The sequence below is a fragment of the Neolamprologus multifasciatus genome, chromosome 14 (assembly GCF_963576455.1).
Source record: "Neolamprologus multifasciatus chromosome 14, fNeoMul1.2, whole genome shotgun sequence".
Classification (NCBI taxonomy): domain Eukaryota; kingdom Metazoa; phylum Chordata; class Actinopteri; order Cichliformes; family Cichlidae; genus Neolamprologus; species Neolamprologus multifasciatus.
In genome coordinates this window covers 38,171,517-38,185,451 of record NC_140452.1, presented here as the reverse complement: position 1 = coordinate 38,185,451, position 13,935 = coordinate 38,171,517, and the positions used below count along the sequence as shown (strand labels likewise).

General features: G+C 41.2%; 1 long non-coding RNA gene across 1 annotated transcript; it reads left to right on the top strand.

Annotated features, from left to right (window-relative positions):
• Nucleotides 1-11,579: 11,579 nt before the first annotated feature.
• LOC146504619 (uncharacterized) lies at nucleotides 11,580-12,380 on the top strand. Its single transcript, XR_014877843.1, has 2 exons — nucleotides 11,580-12,278; nucleotides 12,349-12,380. It is a non-coding gene; the product is annotated as an uncharacterized LOC146504619 (long non-coding RNA).
• Nucleotides 12,381-13,935: the final 1,555 nt, after the last annotated feature.

Below are 13,935 nucleotides of genomic sequence, written 5' to 3'. Positions count from 1 at the left end.
AATCAATGCCCACAGAAAATGGGATTCCTCTAGCCACTGGCAATTAATACATTTGTGTCCTTTTTTTAACACTAGAGAGCTGAGTTTGAAATTACCAATGACTGGCTCCCAGTCATTTGCATATTTATTGCAGCTGAGGACGAGGTGGTGGTGGCGGCGGCGATGGTGGTGATGGTGGAGGGGGGGAACTGGGGCAAATGATTGATGTGGAGCTCGCCTCCTGCATTACAAACAGCCCATTATTGCGCAGCTAGAGGAAGAGAGAGAGCAAGAAAGAGAGAGAAGAGAAGAAGAAAGAGACAGTGAGCGTGACAGAAAGAGAGAGAGGGAGGATGAAGAGCGGTCTAGCATACAGTTGATTAAAGTTGAAGACACTGGGATCAGTCTGCACTGGAGGTTTTTGTCCACCCGCCACACCTCTTTCTCCTTCCCTCCCTTTCCTTTTTTGTTTTTTCCCCGCACCTCACGTCCTCTCACTACGTATTTTGCAGTGAAGATAGCCGGGGTGGGAGCATTAAAAGGCTGTTTTAATGGATGTTGACAAGGAGTGGACAAACAAAAGCCAAAGCCTGAGGATTTGCTTGAAAAGATTCAATCAGACATGTTTTCACTACGATTAATTGGTGGACTCAGAGGGGGAGGGATGGCAGGGATGTGGGGATGAAGGGATTGGTGAGGGAGGTGTGAATGAGTGTGATTGTTCTGAATGCCACCACCCCCCCCCACCCCACCCTTTCTCCTTTTCCTCTCACACCCCCATGCTTCCCTCTGTCATTTTGAGCGATAGTTTGGAAATGTCCTTTGAATTATGCTAAAGAGCAAACTCGTCCTGCCCTCCCACTACCTCCTCCTCCTCCCCGTGAATTATGAGTATTATTTCAGGGAGGTGGGATGTGGTGAGCCAGAGAACAGGACTATACCACTTTGATTGAATCGGACCTGCCTCTACTTGTGTCAGATACACACTCACGTGTACGCTGATAAGATTGCTGTTATGTGCATGTTTGGGCGATTAGTGTAGACAACCATGACATGGCTCACGAGGTCAAAGACGTCTTGAAGATCTAACCACGAAGCCCATGATGCCACACACGCTTTATCTATATCACTTTGATATTTTTGGCTTTCTTGTTTCATCATAGGCCACAATGGAATCCCAGTGTTTAGAATTTCCAGTTCCCAGTAAGACTTTTTGTCTAAAAAGATATTGATTCATTAGAACTTGGATATTATTTTAAGAATTCAGTATTAAAAATTCTGTATTTTTAACTTCTGGTTTTATTTTATTATCTCACTATTTCAAAATTGTAACTGTTTTCTTTCAGTTCATTTAAAATTCAGTTCAGTGTTATTTATACAGCACCTCAAGAGCTAACCGTTGCCTTAAGGCACTGTTGTAAGATAAAAAAAAAAAACCCTATAGTGATACAGAGAAAACTCCAACAATCAAACAAACCCCATGAGGAAGTACTTGAAAAACGTCCTTTTAGCAGGAGAAAAGCTCGAGCAGAACCAGGCTTAAGGGGCGGGGTGATGAGAGGGAGACAGGACAAAAGACACACTGTGGAAGAAAGATTATTTATGACGAATGATTAAATGTAAAGAGGTCTATAAATACAGAAAATAACATGGTATTGGCTAGCACCACATATAAAACACCGGGACATAATCACGAGCCAATTAGCATGTAAAACATCACCACAAGTGGAAATGACAGCAGCGACATCGGCAAATCTCAGAAGAAGACAAAATCACGCCTAAGACTGCAAGTCTGCTTCCTGGCCGTAGCTATAGATAGTTTGTGGTGTTTAATAAGTTTATAAATTTTGCTTCCACTGTGGTCATGAGTGTTTATAGCATTACGTTTCTCAGAATAGAGTTCCCAATAACCAGTGTTTTTGTCACGTCTGGGGCAGAAGTTGTGTGGTGTTTGGAGAGGGAGGACCCAAGTTAGCCAAAAACCAAGATAGCACCCCAGGAGATCAAAACAAAATGTCCATCACCCGCACACTGGGGCTTGTGAAACGGAGTCCCAAAACATAGTTCAGGGGGCCCGCCCGGGGCCCGATAACCCTAGAAGTCCGGGATGAAACAGTTTAGAGGGTTGGCCGCGTGGAAGGCAGCGGCGGCGACACAAATCTGAAAATTGGACGCGCAGAAATCAGCGGCAGAGACACAAATCCGGAGGCCAGGCGTGCGGAAGGCAGTGGCCGCGACACAAATCAAAAACCCGGCCGAGCAGAACGCAGCAGCGGCGACACCGTTCAGGGGGCCATTCAGGAGGCTGTCCACGACAGCAATGTTGTCCAGCCAGCAGCCTGGAAAGTGAGGTGCCAGAGGTGGCCAAACGGAAGCATTGCGGCTGCAGAACCAGACGAGGCAGGTTGCAGACGAGACAGGTTGCAGACGAGGCAGGTTGCAGACGAGGTAGGTTGCAGACAACGGCGGTGATGCAAGTGAGCTTTATTGATATTGCGTGACAGTAACACAAAGAGGTGGTGAGAATTACAAAATAAACTGAACTGGGAAATCTAGTAAGCTGACCTGAAAACATAACATGAAAGGGAGACACGAGAGACACGGAGAAACACTAAATAACACAGACAAACCGACAACAAGCAGAGGAATATATACTGGCATAAATAAATACACACAAAGAAATGACAAAAAATGACACACAGCTGAACCTAAAAGGCATGAAGAGACACAGACCTTCAAAGTAAAACAGGAAATGCACAGACTGTTTTACAACACAAACAGACACGAACAGAGCACAGGGGGGAGAACACAGGTAGGAATAATAAAACACTAAACACAAGAACCAAAACCCTAAGAACTAACAAAGACATCAAGAAATCAAAGATTATTGATACCAAACAGAAAACACTGGGTCACCAACCCAGGACCATGACAGTTTTCCCCCCAGTAGGTGTATCGGCTCGTAGGGAAAATCAATTTGAAATGTGCAGAGGTTGTTGGTGTATCTGGGTTACTGTTTGGGGCTATGTTTCCTCCTCAAAGACACAAGGCTGGCCTTATTTCCCAATTGCTCTGGACAATCTGCTAGCTAATGGTGGTTAAGCTAACTTCATGTGCACCAACTACAGGGGTCTGGCTAGCTAAAGGATTTTCAAAGCTGGTTAGGCAAATAGAATATATTTATCATTATTACTAAAGTATATGAAGTATCATTGTTATTAAAGAAGGCCAAGGAATAGCTAAATATTTGACACACTAAGTATAAAAGTGCACGATGGACAGATGAAGAAGCCATGTTGCCAAGTAATTCAACTAAGAGCTAAGCTAATAGCAACGCAAGCTAGCAAGTTTCTAAAGATACAATAAGTGAATAATAATAATAATAATAATTTGCAGGTGATTCAACGGAAAGTGTACTTGATTCAGATAAAGCACATAAAGGTTACACTTTGAAATATGTGATTATATAAAGTTTTGTGATTAAACAACATTCACAGTACCTGCCGTACTGTAGTAATCCAAAAGCAAGTCATCACTAGAGGAGTTTCTGTTTCAGGATTCATTTTTTCTTTCTAAGAAATAAAATTTAGAATGAAAATTTATACAGGATAAAATAATTTTATAGTTGATAATACAAAAGTTGTGTATGATACAAATAGGAGTATTACATTAAACAAATGCAGAATAAGAAATTTGTTTTTATTTGTTTTTCAATGTATCTAAAACAAAAACATCGTTATCTGGCGGTATCCACCTGAATGTCAGCATGTGACAAGTTAGAAGTGACAGTGTTTTGACCACAGACATTGTCCCTGTGAGGATGAATTCTGACTAAATGGAATGAACTGCAATCTAAAACCTTAGCTGACAGTGATGACCATGGTGATGCTCCATGAAATATCAAATTCAAACTTTAAATCCAAAGCTGACAAAATTCAGATAATGCCCAGTAGAAACATTTTTGTATTTTTTATTAATATTTCAGCATGCATGGGTAACCTAATCACATACTAAGTTTCACTTTCTGTATATACACCTGTAGTGCACTGATTCAGTATATTATGCAAATCCAGAGGTAACGAAGACTGCAGCAACATTAGCTTTGTGATGTTAAGCTCGGGGAGGTACGGCTCCCAGGCAACATCTGTGACTGCTCATCCCTCCTTCCAGTCTGTATCTCCGCCTCTCCAAACTTCAGATGATCCTCAGAAGTGTGGTGAGAAAGTCGGCTTTGCTTGGGTGGGGTGGGGGTGGGGGGGGGGGGATAAGAAGTGGGACAGTGAGAGTGCGTATACAGCAAATTGGGAGCGCCATCAAATTATACTGGCATTAAGGGGGTTTCACAGGGTGTAATCCACACACCAAAGCCTGCCCGCCACTCCCTCTGTACAACACTAAACTTTTGTCAATGTAAACGCAGCATTTCATGCTCTGCCATTAATCTGTCGGATTACAGGATGCAAGCCATTTGAGTAGGGTTTGGGTGGGGGTATAGGAAATAGGGTGAAGGGTGGATAAGTAATGAATTCTCCTGATATTAGCTTAATACTTGGTGTCAGGTGGCAGAAATAGGTGGTAGAAGGAGGTACCTGGTTATAGTCATGCATCTTTGTCACTGTCCTCTTTCTACAAACCCACAACTACTTAGACTTCAGTAAAAAAAGTCTGAAATGTTGCCCTCTCTCTTTCTCTGTTCCCTGTGATGGAATGGAGGGGGAAGGGTGATGTGCAGTTTATTTCAAGAGGGTACCCCACCTGGGGACAGCACTGGAGAACAAGCTTGTCACACTGAGGGAGATTTGCCCTCTCTCATCTGGACATGGAGGAGCTCACAGTGGGAGCTGAGGAGAATCCAGGCATGGTTTCCAATAGTTGGAGTGTTCTAGGAATACGTTGACACACACAGTGGTGCATCTTTCATTCTGGGCATAAGAATAAACGTTAGGGAGGCAGATAAGAGGCCTATGTGTTTTTAAGAATTAAGAGATGCTTTGCTTGTTATTTTGGCCACGTTCACATTCAGTTTAATTACCTGAAAATGTTATATAAAACTGTTTGGACTCTAATTACTGCTGTGGAACTGACCATGCCAAAAGTGGGGGGGTCACTAGACTGGGGCATAACACCAAATGTCATATTTTACACGAATACTAACTAGGGTTCAAAAAGTAAAAAACACTAGAAAAAACATATTAATGAAAGTAATAAAGATTTGTTTTAGCTTTTCTAGTGTTTTTCTGTAATGAGCTGTGGTCATAGTCACAATGCTGTAGAATCATTCAACCCTGGAAAAAGAACACTTCAAAGAAATAAGAGATGTATGTAACTTTTTTCATAATTGTAACTGTAACGTCTTGTTACAATTACTTGTAGTAACTTGTAGTTAAGAAAAAAACATACATAAAAGAAAAAAATAAAATGTTTCCACCTGATGAGCTGTTGAACTACAAAAAATGAAAGTTAGAAATAAAAATAACTGTAGAGAAGAAAATGTTAAGAGAAATAACAACATACTACACGTGTCTCATCATGTAAATTCTCCTCCATATCTCTCTGACCTGGTTAAGATCACCGCCCCATCTCGTTGTCTCAGATCTTCTTCTTCCCTTTCACTCTCCGTCCCTTCCCCCCGTCTTGCAACCACGGGGAGCCGGGCTTTCAGCTGCTCTGCTCCACGACTCTGGAATTCCCGACCTCCTGATTTAAGAAACATCTCTTCCATCTCTCTCTTTAAGTCCAAACTCAAAACCCACTTGTTCAAAATTGCTTATCCCACATAACCTTTCCACTCTCCTATTTTATTTGTTTATGTCTTACGCTTTTATGATTCTGTAAACTTCTTGCTTTTATGTTGCTTTTAAGTGTACATCGACCTTGAGTGTTTTGAAAGGCGCTTTCAAATAAAATGTATTATTATTATTATTATGTACAGTCTTATATAAAAATATTTCCCCCTTCCTAATTTCTTATTTCCTGCACATTTGCCACAAAGTATGTTGCTGAAATACCTGACTGTGTAATTGAAATAAAAAATTTAAAAGGTGTTCAGGGGATCACAAGACAGTCCCACTTCCAAATCAACAGCAGTAAAAAGAAAAACATAATTTAGCAACTGTAAATGCAACAACCGAACGATTAGTCTCTAATCAAAGCATCATTTGCAGCCTCAGGTTTAGGAGTCAAGTCACCGCTGCCTCTTGTTGGGCTCGAGCTGAGAGCCCTCTTATTCTTCAGATTCTGTAGTTACCAATCAGGTCAAGTGGAGTGACCAACCTATGACAGGTGTGTAATCAGGTAAGTGGTAATTGCCATGTTTAATTTTATGAAACTCTTCTGGTCATTGTATGTAGAGATGAAAAATAATGTGTGTGTGTGTGTGTGTGTGCAGAAGGGCACTCATGCTCATACACCACCACATGCGCTGCTCTACCTTCTGGAATAAATTGAATGTCTGTCCTCACACTATACATCAAGACAAATAATGATTTACCTACTGCCTTCTTCCCTCTTCCAGCCGAGTGCTGGCTCTGTGGATATGCATTGTGCTGGCTCCCCCTCTAAACATTCTGATGTCTCTATCAGCCTTTTCACTTGTCTCTGTTGTTCACTATCTGTGTTTCTGTTGGAGGCTCAGCCATCACGCTCTCCGTTGTCCTGCCAACTTGTACTGTAGAGCCTTGTGTTCAAGGAGAGGCAGTAAAGATATGTAGTCTTCTGCCGGCTCTTGTTTCTATTGCAGACATCTTAGACATTGGTCGTATACTTGCAGATAAGCAATTATCAGTTTGAACAGTTATGACTGCCTTATTAAATGTACAAGGAAACTAGAATAGCATAATAAGAAAAAAGGCAGTGTCATCACCATCTGGGGCAAAGCTTGTGTTATGACATGTGGTAGATGTTCAAAAGTGAGTATTTTAGCCAAGACCATTATCTGACACAGGTCCTAAGAGATACATCTGGCCCTTCAACTGATCCAGCTTCTGTTTGCCAAAGCTTCATCAGAAAACTCCAAACTCCAGCTACTGCAGCATCTCAACGAGGATGACCCAGATCGGCACAGAATTTGCAGAATGGGCAAAACAAAAATTGGAACAGGACCCTCAGTTCACGCAGAAGATTTTGTTCAGTGATGAGGCAGACTTTTATGTGAATGGTGAAGTTAACAAACAAAACCACCGCTATTGGTCTGACACTAACCCACATTGGATGGATCCCTCCAAGACTGCTGGAACAACAAAAGTGATGGTTTGGTGTGGTATATGGGGCACAACGATAGTGGGTCCATTCTTCATCAATGGAAACCTCAAGGCCACTGGATATTTGAAATTGCTACATGATGATGTGTTTCCCTCTTTATGCACTGAAGCTGGCACGTTCCCTGAGTTTTTCCAGCAAGATGGTGCACCACCACCTTATGGGTGCCAGGTCCGAGCATTCCTAGATGAACAGTTTCCTGGAAAGTGGATTGGTCGTCGTGGGCCAGTTGAATGGCCCCCAAGGTCTCCCGATCTGACCCCCTTAGACTTTTATCTTTGGGGTCATCTGAAGGCAATTGTCTATGGTGTTGAAGATACGAGATGTGCAGCACCTGAAACTACGGATACTGGATGCTTGTGCTGGGATTTCTCCTGCGGTGTTGCTATCAGTGTGTGAAGAGTGGGAGGAGGGTTGCATTGACAATCCAACACAATGGGCAGCACATTAAACACATTTTACAAGTGGTCAGAAACTTGCAAATAACTCATGAAAGAATAAAGTTACCTTGAAACCAAGCACACCATTGTTTTTCTTGTGACATTACCAATAAGTGTGATGTGTCACGTGGCCCTCTTCCTATTGAAAAAAAAGTTGTATCCAAGATGGCCGACTTCTAAATGGCACCCACAGTCACCACCCATCTTGAGGAGTTTGCCCCCTCACATATACTAATGTGCCACAAACAAGACTTTAATATCACCAACCATTCCCATGTTATTACAGTGTATCCATATAAATGGCCCACCCTGTACTTTAAATACTTTAGGAACAACAAGTAAGCCAGCAGTCTGGGAGTGACGTGCTTTACTGCAGTGATATTGGAGTGAACTCTTTAGAAACAAATATTCAAGGATATTAAAATTTCAGTAGATGAGGTTTTGCACATAAGACAGTTCTTAGTATTTATTGAGCATACTCAGAAGTTTCTTCACTTTTAATTATGTTTAAAAGCTCCCATTCAACAACCTTTTTTTCCAAATTATCCATGCTTCATGTGTGATAACAGGTTAGCTTAGTCTGTGTGGTCAGCAAGTAACAGATTTAGTGCCTTAAGACAAGCCATGATTAAGATGTGGCCACAATTTAGGGTGCATTACTATCTTGTGACCTTGATTTCCCTCATTGCTGCCCAACTATTACAAATGAATTGCCACAGTATAATAGCTTGGGAGAAGCAGTGTTGAAGTTGCATGTCTTATGACACAAAACATAAAAAAGAACAAATCTTAGAAGGGAAATGAGTGTATAGTTCCTATAAAAACATATCTGGTAAAAATGAAACAATCTTAAAACTCAGACCACTATTCATCAACTAATCCTTTCAGTTGTACACACAAACAAACCCATTTAAATGTATTTCCCCACACTGTGACAAGCAACCTCCACAAAATTCCCAGTGTTGGAGAGCATTGCTGCTCCTTAGGAACACCGGGGTTTCTGTCAAATTCTGCCGTGACTCAATTCCAGAGCTTCGTCACACCTCCAAACTGATCTTAACACAGAGAGGAAAGTATAGCTACGGGGTCGAAACTGCTGGTTGGAATTGCACGGAAGAAGTCTTGACTACTTAAATCCGCTTTGATCTGAGTTTCCTGGAGAGGGGATTGCCTGCTTGGTCCTGTGGTAACACTTTTGTACCACCACTGCTTTTTGCATCATCTCATCCTGTGTGAAGAAGTCATACTTTGCCTTTCTCTCCCCCCCTTTCTCTGTCTCATGCAGACAACTGCACACAAATGCATGCAAACACACATCCACAAATCCACAGGCACATTTTCTGTCAAACATATTCTATTCCTGTCTTTCTCTCACCCTTACTCTTTTTTCTCTCTCTCCATTTTTTCTTTGACTTCCACAGACACTAATTCCCTTTCTTCAAGGGCAAGCATCTCACGGCACATCATCTGAATAAGACTTTGAGTCGCCGTGCCCTCCCAGGGCTTAAGTCCGCAGAGCCCTTCTTCCCGATCCCCTTTTTAATGTTCTAACACCAGCCTAGTGCCATCAATAAATATTAACATCCAGAGGGATGAGATATGCTGCGGTTAGGCCGTCTGTTCGCTGCATGGGTCTCAGGGTGCCTGTCTCTCAGCTGATACTGAGGAAGAATTGTTGAGCCAGTGACCCAGACAAAAAAAAAAAAGAAAGCACTGGGAATGTGCAGCTCTTGTAGCTGCTATTCAGGAAATGTCTCAACCAATCATGCCATTAAATCACCTGTCAAAACTGTTGTTTCACCAAAGCAGGGTGGGGGATTTTTCATTTTTAATAGGTCTTCCAAGACAACGACATTCTTTGGTCCTCATATCTGACATCCAAGTGATTAGCTTTGCACAGTGTTACTCACAGTTATAGTAGACTTAAATCAAAAGTCTTGAACTGATGTGAAATGTTGCTGTCTTTATTTTTTTTTTTTATTTTAACAAAAATATTAATTTGCTCCCAGATATCTAGCTAGATAGATTTTCTTCCTTTTAAATGGTTATGCTCTTAGTCTGGCATTGATAGGGACAGTGAGGTCTGTGATGGGAGGCAGCAGGGCCAATTTCTTTAATATTTTGGCTTTACTACAGCGAAGTTGTCACAATGTGTACATATACCCTGATTCTAAATCCCCAAGTTTCACATCCTCAATTCCTCTCCTCGTTTTATTCCCCAGCCCTTGTTTCCCACCACCATTTTAAAGTGATATCAGATATAATGTTTGATGCAACTGCATTATAAATAGTTTTCTTATCACCCAATTACAGCTGTAATTTCTGACCTCAGGTGCAACAATGATAATATACCAGCTGTCCAGCTGCGTAACCCGCCTCTTTTATACATCAAAGGTAAAGATACCTACGTAGATGTAGCTCCCTTAGTGAGCTTCAACTCTCCTTGGTCCTCTAGTGCAGCGGTCCCCAACCTTTTTTGTGCCACGGACCAGTTTATGTCTGACAATATTTCCATGGACCGGCCTTTAAGGTGTCACGGATAAATACAACAAAATAAAAACAGTACCGGTACCAAAAAAAAGAAGATTCACTCATAACACACGGGAAAAGAACCAGGGAAACCGAGTCAAAAAAATAACGATAAAAATCGATAAAACCCGAGCCTCAACTCTCACGGTCCGTGGCCCATGGGTTGGGGACCACTGCTCTGTTACAACTGTGTAGATTTTGTGTGATTTGACATGTAGATGTCTCGGGGATAAGGAATGTTGCTTCATAACAACATCTAAAACATGCTGGGTTAAATTTCTTGTCAGTATGTGTTAAAAAAATAGTTAATGTGTGTTTTGTTCATTAAATTTCGTAGTATTTCTATTTCTCACTTTTTTTTTTTATCTGTGCCCAAAGAGCGATGTAAAAGATCTGTGTGGAGATGAGATGTTTTTTTTGGCTCAGCTGTAGAAGGGAGTGGTAAAATGGTGTGGTATGGGACCAGTGCCAGCTGAGGAGAGTGGCACATCTGTCTCGCATAGTTAATCAACCTCTCCTCTTATAGTAGGTGCAGAGTTGGAGACAGACACACGTGGAAGAGACACTCAGTAGTAAAAGTTTTGAAAGGAGCCAGCACTCAACAGTCAGGCACATTAAGTGGAGCAAACATAAGGGTGTGTACTATATATAGATAGTTTATCAAATAAAGAACTGTGTGTACAATCCCCAAGGTCATGCTAGTCCTTGCTGGGAGAACTCACAGTGACTAGAGCCACACTTACCCCCAGCATACCCAGCAGAGGATGGCCACCCTGGGTTACTCCCCCGAGAACTATCACAGCTGGTTCTGGAACACCAAGCTGGAGCTGGCCGACCACTTATTTTCCTATTCCCAGTAGTTGAAAGACAGTGCCACAAGATAGCTGGCACCAGAGAATCAGAAGGGTAACAACATCTGCTGGAACTACTGGTGAAGAAGCAGTTTGCTGGAGTGGGAGTCTCAGCAGAACAGAAGATGACGGCTGGGAACGTAGCGCTGGTGGGCTACACCACATGATATACAGAAACAGTATGCTCTTGCAACATCTCTGCAAAAGTGCAAAAAGTGTGACACCAGCACTGTTTTAGGTATTTCCCACATGAGAATTCTGTAAGAGATTTTGACAGAATAGGACATGTCGTTGATGTCATCCATAAGAGATCTGTATAAATTACTACATACTAAGTCTATCACCCCTAGACTGATGGTCTGGTGGAGCCCCTAGATAAAAATCTAGAGTCATAAGTTCATTAGTGACGATGAACACAATTAGGACCAGTGATTGGATCCTCTGTTGTTTGCAGTGCAGGTGGTTCCCCAGGCCTCCAAGCAATTTTCTCCCTTTGAACTGCTGTTTAGTAGGAAACCGTGTGGTTCTTAGAGAAAACTGGAAGGCCCAGTAAAAATGAAAATCATTAGAATTCAGTAAAAATGAAATTCAGCTGATTACGGACCTGGAAGCCAAACTATACACACGTAGTAGATTATCACATGAAACTTTTCTTTAGGCCCAATAATTACAACAACATTTGTTCAGCAGAGGAACCAGGAATAGACCATTTTCTTCAAAATAAAATTGTAAAAATGATTCATAATCATCTCACAGATATAGCATTATCTACAACTACTTTCAGTACCATTGATATTTATTTAGTTTTTTTTTTCAGCTGATCTTTCTGAGTTAACTGAGACCCCATCCCTACAAAACTGCTCAAAGAAGTCCTGCCATTAATTAATGCTTCAATCTTAAATATGATCAACCTATCTCTAATAATCAGCTATGTACCACAGGCCTTCAAGCTGGCTGTAGTTAAACCTTTACTCAAAAAGCATCTCTAGACCCAGCAGTCTTAGCTAATTATAGGCCAATCTCCAACCTTCCTTTCATATCAAAAATCCTTGAAAGAGTAGTTGTCAAACAGATCATCTACAGAGGAATGGCTTATTTGAAGAGTTTCAGTCAGGTTTCAGAGTTCATCACAGCACAGAAACAGCTTTAGTGAAGGTTACAAATGATCTTCTTATGGCCTCTGACAGTGGACTCATCTCTGTGCTTGTCCTGCTAGACCTCAGTGCAGCGTTCGATACCATAATACCATAATATCCTATTAGAGCGATTAGAAGATGCTGTAGGTATTACAGGTACTGCGCTGCAGTGGTTTAAATCATATCTATCTAATAGACTCAATTTGAACACACTTTTTCACACACTGAGGTTAATTATGGAGTTCCACAGGGTTCAGTGCTAGGACCAATTCTGTTTACATTATACATGCTTCCCTTAGGCAGCATCATTAGAAGACATAGCATACATTTACACTGCTATGCAGATGACACCCAGCTCTATCTGTCCATGAAACCAGATAACACACACCAATTAGTTAAACTGCAGGAATGTCTTAAAGAAATAAAGACTTGGATGGCCACTAACTTTCTGCTTCTTAATTCAGATAAAACTGAGGTCATTGTACTCGGCGCTGAAAAGCTTAGAAATATGGTATCTAACCAGATTCTCACTCTGGATGGCATTACCTTGGCCTTTGCTTGTAACAATATCTCAGGCTTCCTTTCAGACTGTTTGGTCCTCCAGCTACCTTCCAGTGCCTCATGGACAGGGTGCTGTGCCCCCATGCTGCATATCCTGCTGCCTGCCTGGATGATGTTATTATCTATAGTAACGCTTGCCTGGAGTATATGCAGTGGGTGGCTGTCATACTGGAGTCTCTGAGAACACAAAGAAGTGTGACGTTTGAGGGAGGTATACCATCTAGGGCGGTGGTCCCCAACCTTTTTTGCGCCACAGACCGGTTTAATATCAGAAAATATTTTCACACACCGGCCTTGAAGGTGTCACAGATAAATACAACAAAATAAAATGACAAAAACTGTGGTATTTTGTAAATACAATAATAAAAGCGCATCCACTGTGTAATTGTGTAACTTTATTAGCAGCGTCCTCCTGAAATGCGCCAACAACATTGAGAGTAACATCCTTCTCTCTGCCCCTTAATGCTCTCTAGTCGCTATGGTAACGCGTAAATATTTATTTCAAAATAAGACACACAACTACAACACGGGAAAAGACCCAGGGAAACAGAGTTAACGATAAAAACCCTGAAAAGCATAAATTTCACACGCGAGAATTGAAGTAGTTCCAGGTGGTGTGTTAAACAGGCCCTCTGTCAAACCACAGGCTGACACTCATCCTTAGTGGGAGAACTTGTAGTTGCTGCAGCTACAATCTGTTTTAATGAGGTTTAGCTATTACTGTGATGCCTTGTTTGATGCCAGCAGCCCTGTAAAGAGAAAGAAAACTAAAATCTCTACTATTTAGCTATTGACAATATGGTAGTTTCATCAAAGTAATTCTGAAAAATTAACTTTAGCAAGTAACTTCACTATGGAGGGACCAAGGCTAGCTATTTCTTTCTCTTTTGCCTCAGCAATCCTCATCATCTCTGATTCCTGTTCCATAATATAAAGATCTGAAATGAAATATTGATCACCTAATTTCATTTTACAAATGTCATGGTGAATTTTAACTGAATTAGCTTTTTTACTTTAAATTCATAATCTGTTATTACTTGGTCAAAATTTTTTTATAATTTATTGTCAATTTATATACCTTTAAAAAATAGAGTCCGTTCGGCCTGATTTCCTGATTAAGAATATTGAGAATATCTATGGAATATCAAGGAAATGTTAAATTTGCCCTTTTTTAATGAAAAC